The sequence below is a fragment of the Podarcis tiliguerta genome (assembly GCF_965153285.1).
Source record: "Podarcis tiliguerta genome assembly, chromosome: 9".
In the NCBI taxonomy this organism is placed as follows: domain Eukaryota; kingdom Metazoa; phylum Chordata; class Lepidosauria; order Squamata; family Lacertidae; genus Podarcis; species Podarcis tiliguerta.
In genome coordinates, this window is record NC_139542.1 from 59,524,624 (window position 1) to 59,532,368 (window position 7,745).

Here is a 7,745-nt window from a genome sequence, read left to right on the forward strand (position 1 = left end):
GTCCAGTAGCTATAAGACTGCCATCCTACCTCAGAAACAAGTTGTTCACACTGAAGGAGCCCAACAGAATGGAAGCAATATAGCAGCAGGTGACTTGGGATCGTCTCTCCAGAACCATGTGGTTCCTAAGAACAGGGGGATTCTGGGTTATGGGATTAGCAACCTGTCTCAAACTGTTTACAACAAGGATGGAGAATCTAGTCCTCCAGATGTTGATGGAGTCCAACACCTGTCAGCCCCAGCTGCTATGGCCAATGGCCAGGGATGATGGGAGCTGTAGTTTAACAACTCCTGGAGGGCCACAATCCCCTATCCCTGGTCTATAGGGCCTTCCTCTCACCTAAAGCTTGAATGGCACAATGAAGATTAACTAGTCCCAACAAGCCTTGCCCTGATCAGTCCTGGAAGAGCTGACAATAGCAAGCATAAAAGCTATGTTATAGCATCTGGAGATCCAAAAAAGATTTCTAGCTTAGCCTAAATTAGTGAAAGAATTTAGTATGATGAGCTGAGAGTGATAGATTGTTATGCAAACATGAATTTGCAAACTTTTATTAAAAATGAAGATATTATCTTGCTGCTGGACATGATTTAATGGTGACAAATAAGGTCCACAAGTTTGGAGTGTTCATACCGACGGATCAAGTTACAGAACTGGATCCACCCACGCCCCTTCTTTTTATTTATATCGCATGAATGGTAGTATAACTAACTTTTAGTTTCTTGTATTCCGTGCCAAAATCTTACAAAACATTTTAAAACAATGTCCATGCCTTTCTTTTTTCTTTTAAATATTATAAACAGTGCATTCAAAGTGCCATTTTTTAAAATAAAACAAAACATGAGAAAACTGCTGTCTAGCTTTGGACTATAAGTTCCTCACAGACAGGGGCATAGCATGATTTTGAAGGCGTGTGAACCAGGTGCGCTCTGCCTGTCACCGGGGATCTGGAGCCTGGCCTGGCCTTGCCGCCGTGTCCCCAGTGCCAGGACTCACCATGAACACCTCCCTTGTTCTTTTGTAATGAGTTCCAGTGAGCTCCAGCTGAAAATAAAGCTCTGCAAATCAGTCTCTTTCTGGTCTCTGTCACTTTTGCGTGTGTTTACCTGGAAGTCCTTTGACATTAGGCCATTTTCAGAGAAGCCTTGGCCCATACCATAGTCAACTTCCTAACAACAACAACAACAACAACAAAAAAAAAAAACCCAACTTCTTCTTCTTCTTCTTCTTCTTCTTCTTCTTCTTCTTCTTCTTCTTCATACCCCACCCATGTGGCTGGGTTTCCCAAAAGAACATTAAAAATACAATAAAAGATCAAACATTAAAAACTTCCCTAAACAGGGCTGCCTTCAGATGTCTTCTAAAAGTCAGATAGTTGTTTATTTCCTCAACATCTGATGGGAGGGTGTTCCACAGGGCGGGTGCCACTACTGAGAAGGCCCTCTGCCTGGTTCCCTGTAGCTTCATCTCTCACAGTGAAGGAACCACCAGATGGCCCTTGGAGCTGCACCTCAGTGTCCGGGCTGGGCTGAATGATGGGAGGGAGATGCTCCTTCAGGTATACTGGGCCGAGCAAAGATAACTACTGATCAAGGTTATAAAATTATTTGCGGGGTTTTTAGGAATATCCCTTCTACATTAGAACCAGGACACTGAGCCCAGAGAGACTTTTGCTCTCATGAATTGTGCTGTTGTTATGCAACTCTGATCAGTCTACACACCTTTCCGTCTTTAATGTACCTAATACCTCCCTTGTGATTTTCTGTTTTGGTCTCCCGGCATTTCTTTCAGACCGAGGGTTAAACTTCGCAGAAACTTAGCAGGTATGGCTTTGGCTTTGAAACAAGGGACTGGAGGGCATATCTTACTTGACATGTTGCATTGTGAATTTCGAGCAAGGGTGTGGGAGGTCTAGCCTGACTTTGTTTGCGATCTGCACAGGTGTGCTTAGAACTTCAAAGCCAGCTACAGTAGAGTTTACAGCTGGGAGGGGGGGGGAACATTTGTCAAACCCACAACAGCAAAAATCTGCTGAATATTCAGGTGGAGCCTTTTCCCCTCAAGTAATCAGCTCTGAACATCTATTTCCACATAAATGGAGGGTCTTTTCTGTAACACCTGAGACGCCGATCAACTTGAAACAGGTTTCCCCTCCCACACAACAGTTGGATTTGTCCTGCCTGTTAAATATTATCTTGCACTTTCAATCTAATTTAATTTATACCAGTGAAGCGCATGGTTGATGAGGCCGTGCTTCAGATGTGGCAGTGACAACAGTTTTGCATCCCCACCCTGGAAACAGGTGTGGCGAAACATGGAATGTGAGTAGTGGTCTGAGTGCGCTAACCAGCATTCTTTGCAATGTCTTCATCTTTAAAGGGCACTGCACATGGCGCTCTCTTTTGCATCAGATTGCTCGGGAGGAGTGTGTGAGAGAGATACTTCAAAGGTGGCCTTCTGAAAGCAAATGCCATCTCTCAATTGACTGCCACAACCTTCAAGGGAGATATCAAATCGTATAGCGTTTTGCATGGACGTGGGGTCAAACCGGTGCTCATTTGTGAAAGACATAATAACTTTGTCCTCAGTGACCACAGAACTACTTTTATTCCAGTGCCTGGAGATAGTTTATCACGTTGGATTTTCTTCCTCCACTTTGAAAACAAATGTGAAACCTCAGCTGTTCCGTGTCATGCCCCAAGGAGAACTCAAAGGACTCCTAAGTATGGATGGAAGGATATGTTGATTTTGGCTCTCATTTTTCCAATCTGAAATTCAGTCCTCCACATTTTGTGGTGATTTTTTCAAATTAAAAAAATCAGCATTTTAGTGCAAATATCTTCTAATAAACCCATTTTTAAATGCAGTTTGGACTAACGTACACATTTTTGCAAGCAATTCCCCCTATAATATAGTTCATATATTATTTTAACTAATATATTCATTTTTATCCACAGTTTTGCCTAATACAGTCATACCTTGGTTCTTGAATGCCTTGTGTCTCAAACATTTTGGCTCCCAAATGCCGCAAACCAGAAGTGATCCAGTTCGCGAACATGTGATGGCTTCCAATTGGGCGCAGGAAGCTTCTGCAGCCAATCGGAAGCTGCACCTTGGTTTTCAAATGTTTTCAGAAGTCAAACAGACTTCCGGAACGGATTCCATTCAAGAACCAAGGTACGACTGTATGTGCATTTTGTTAACCATTGGTTGGAAAGCTGCATCACAAAATTCAGACGAGTGCAAATTTCAAAGGATGGCTGTGTTTTGGTTCACTTTTTGTTTAGGAAAGTGTGAATTAGTTAGAGCTGGCTTTAACTGTGTACCGAATCAAATTTGTCCTCCATCCCTACTGACAACTTAATCTTGTCCTGTCTGAATTGGCAGCACAGCCTGGAATGTACCCAACCCATAATCTGTAGCTGCATTATTTAGCAGAAGACGAATAATTGCTATATTTGGGAAGTAATATTTGGAGAATTATATAAAATGAATTTTGAGGACTTTATCCTACTTCAAGATGTAAATCAATTAGATGTTGGAACTTCGAATTCTCTTCCATGCAACGGTAGAATGGAGACCTGGCCAATAAGGAGAAAATTGTTGCTGTTGTTTAGTCATTTAGTCATGTCCGACTCTTCGTGACCCCATGGACCAGAGCACGCCAGGCACTCCTGTCTTCCACTGCCTCCCGCAGTTTGGTCAGACTCATGTTTATGGCTTTGAGAACACTGTCCAACCATCTCGTCCTCTGTCGTCCCCTTCTCCTTGTGCCCTCCATCTTTCCCAACATCAGGGTCTTTTCCAGGGAGACTTCTCTTCTCATGAGGTGGCCAAAGTATTGGAGCCTCAGCTTCAGGATCTGTCCTTCCAGTGAGCACTCAGGGCTCATATCCTATCCAGAAAGGAGAAAAATTACTTATAATAAATACAATTATTGTATCACAAGCTTTTGATGTTATTTGGCCATCAATCAGACATGGGGGTTTCTCTTTTTTGAGGGGGACCCTGTTCTGATTCTTTTTCATTTTCTATTTCTACCTGCACTTTTCCTGAAAATGTTATCAGCTTTAAATAACCATCACAACAGCAAACAATATACTAAGTTGTAAATTGCGTTGCAGACATGACTTCAAACCTAGTGGACCACATTTAGATTTGGAGTGCAAGCCTGATCCATCGAGATCAATCCAAGTTAATTGGGAGCGGGGTACATTCCCAGACTGACTTTGTAATGGATGGCAGTGATTACAAGGAGGGTTAAAAACTTGGGAACTGCAATCTTCATAACCAACTCTCTGACTTTGGAGGGTGCTTTGCTGGGCCAACCGAAAACTAGCTAACAAAACCAGCACAACATTCGTTTTCGTTTGCTTCGCGATGATCTCAGTCTCCCTGGAGACTGCCGTGTGTTGCAAAACAGAGGCTCGAGCCCTGCAGATGGTTAGGGCGGGGCTATCCATCTTAGGATGGCCTCAACAGGGTGTGTCCTTTGAAGACTGGGGGTGAGCCCTGCGTATCTTATCTGCTGGAGTCAGCTGCCAGTGTTAGACGAGTACATGTTGTTTCTTTTTAAAGCGCTGGTCGTGTGATCCTCCATCAGAAATGCTTGGGAGTCTTTTTTTTCTGTTCAAAAACATTAGTTTAGGAAGTGAAAAACAAGAACGCAATAAAGAATACAGTAAGATTCAGGAGAAAGCAATGAGAACGGAACAAAGGATCTAGGGCTATAATTCTGTGTATTGTTTCCTGGAAGTAAGCTCATTGTACACAGTGGGACATCTCAGTAAACATGCACAGATTAATTGCTTAAACAGCTACTATCGCACGGACTTGCTAAGGAACCTTGGAATTCATGTTATTATTCCTTCATATATTAGAGAGACTTAGTGTGTACCTTCTATGGGACGCGGGTGGCGCTATGGGTAAAAGCCTCAGCGCCTAGGGCTTGCCGATCGAAAGGTCGGCGGTTCGAATCCCTGCGGCGGGGTGCGCTCCCGTTGTTCGGTCCCAGCGCCTGCCAACCTAGCAGTTCGAAAGCACTCTCAGGTGCAAGTAGATAAATAGGGACCGCTTACTAGCGGGAAGGTAAACGGCGTTTCCGTGTGTGGCTCTGGCTCGCCAGAGCAGCGATGTCACGCTGGCCATGTGACCCGGAAGTGTCTCCGGACAGCGCTGGCCCCCGGCCTCTTGAGTGAGATGGGCGCACAACCCTAGAGTCTGTCAAGACTGGCCCGTACGGGCAGGGGTACCTTTACCTTTACCTTTAGTGTGTACCTTGTTAAATGAGGAATACAATTGCAAGTGTGCCTTTGGAGAGGGGTGTGTGTGCAATATGCCACCTAGGAAGCAGGATTATGTAGATTCAGTATGGCCTGCACTGACTGGAAGGGGCTTTCTAGGGTTTCAGAGAGGGTGTCTCCCTGCCTTACCCGGGGATGCCAGGATTTGAACCTGTGACCTTTTGCATGCAAACCAGATGCCTTAACAACTGGGCTACAGCCCTTCCGCTTTGCCATATCTTTACCATTCCCAACATGATTCTGGATAGGTTATCATTTTGGAAGGATGAATAAGTGTGATGTGGGCTGAAATAGTTCTGAAACAAAGGGGAAGTGACCAGGGAGAAGAAGAAGAAGAAGAGTTTGGATTTGATATCCCGCTTTATCACTACCCGAAGGAGTCTCAAAGCGGCTAACATTCTCCTTTCCCTTCCTCCCCCACAACAAACACTCTGTGAGGTGAGTGAGGTTGAGAGACTTCAGAGAAGTGTGACTAGCCCAAGGTCACCCAGCAGCTGCATGTGGAGAAGCGGGGACGCGAACCCGGTTCCCCAGATTACATGACTACCGCTCTTAACCATTACACCACACTGGCAATAAAGGTAACTCTTTTGGGGAATAGTCCCTTTGCTCCTCCCAGCCCCATTTTCATCCCCAAGCCTTATAATGTTCCTCACATTTCAGCTGGGAGCCAAGTGCTCTCCCGCTTTTTAGAAAACGACATAGTGGAAGGGTGCAGGGAGCAGTGGCATAGTGTGGGTTGCCAGGGCCCAGGGCTGCGCAGAGGAGGTGGGTGGGAGAGAGGGAACCCGGCAGAGTACGCATGTGCATTCAACTGCCCAACTGCACCCGCGTCACCCAGGAGATTGCAGCTGCAGAGATAAGAAAAGAAGAGTTGTTCCATTGTCTGGATACGTCACTTCCTGGTTTGCATGGAGAAGCTGTTTTCAGTGGAGCCCAGTCACGGACGCACACAGCTGTGTTGAGGCAGCACCGGGTGTTGAAATTGTGTGCCCCCTAACAATTTTGCACCTGGGACAACCACCCCTGTGACCCCTTCCACACCCTGCCACTGGCAGGGAGTGAGTCCTGCTGCACCTTAAAGATTAACCTGATTTATTGTGGTGTGTTCTATGAGGCAAAGCTTACTTCACCTGATAAACAAAAGATACCGCCAGGAGAAGAAAGCCAAACATATGTCACTCTGCAAGGAGCACCCTAGAAGGGAGTAAGCTTTCCTGATCCAAAGGATATCAAACAGAACCTGAATTCGAGAAACAGAATTCCAAGGCGATTTTTCAAGGAGCTGCAACGTAGAGCCTCCCTATTACCTTGGATCCAAACCAGAAACTAAACGAAACCAGTACTGCTAAGCGGTTCACAACTGAAACAAAGAGAATAAAGGGCAAGGCTTTTAGACAGTAATTTTCAGCATATATAGGGAAGGCTCTCTCTCCTTCCAGTCATAGACAGATTGGCAGAAAACCAGAAAGCATAGAAGGGAGGGTGGAAGACAAGCAAATTCTGGAGCTGGTTATTCTCTAGGGTAAAAATGGTTCCTTGTCCATACAACGAGTACTATCCTATACATGCCTACTCAGATGTAAGTCTCATGGAGTTTGCAAGGGCTTCCTCCCGGTTCCAGGTAAGATTGCAGCTGAAATTCTTATTTAATAGAAAAGGAGAGACCACAGCCTCTCAACATGTTTTCATGTGACAGCCCTGCTTTCCTGTGAAGCACCTACCTCTCCGTAACATGTTTTTCATTCAGTACAATTTGTTCTCCTTTTTCTGTCCAGCGTGACTGCTGGGTTTTTGTTGTTGTTTTCTCGCTAAATCACACTCGGCTCCACCTAGCAAACCACTCCCTTGAGGTCAGGCTGCATCATTCCCTTTCAGATAAACGTAGAGAGGAACAGATGCTGAAGGGCCCGATGTGTTATTTCTCACCACGGGTAAAAACTCAGCACTTCTCATTTCCCCTGGTCCTGATTATGGACTCAGTCAAGAACAAATCTTTGAAACACCAAAGTTATTCTGCAGTTTTCAGGCATTGTTTTGCTTGCGTTATAAGGTTGCACAGTAACCGTGCAGAAAGTGAATTCTGCTTTTATCTAATCCAGTCGCCTCTATAATTAGGAAGAAGATGGATGCAACGTAAAAGTTAAGCACAAGTGGTTTCTGAGCACATTTTTTCCTGTCCTGAAAACGGATGGCTCTCAGAATGCAGCAAATGTGTGCTCAAACTACTTCCACCACAGTCAAAACATTGCGTCTGTCTTCACCTTTAATCAATGCTCATTTGGTGTGGAAGAACAGACCTTGCTTGTTCAACTAAAGGCACCAGAAAGATGAGGCAGTTCCTGGCATACAGATCAGAAACTTCCTGGTCTCTGGGAATCAGGGCCACATATATTTAGTCCCATTAAACCTTATGAGCTTACTTCTTATTAGACATGCAT

At 44.8% G+C, this 7,745-nt stretch overlaps 1 long non-coding RNA gene across 1 annotated transcript; it reads left to right on the forward strand.

The window, feature by feature from the left end:
• Positions 1-550: 550 nt before the first annotated feature.
• On the forward strand, positions 551-2,867 carry LOC310657418. The gene is made up of 2 exons (XR_014501765.1): positions 551-1,824; positions 2,616-2,867. It is a non-coding gene; the product is annotated as an uncharacterized lncRNA (long non-coding RNA).
• The last annotated feature ends 4,878 nt before the right edge of the window (positions 2,868-7,745 follow it).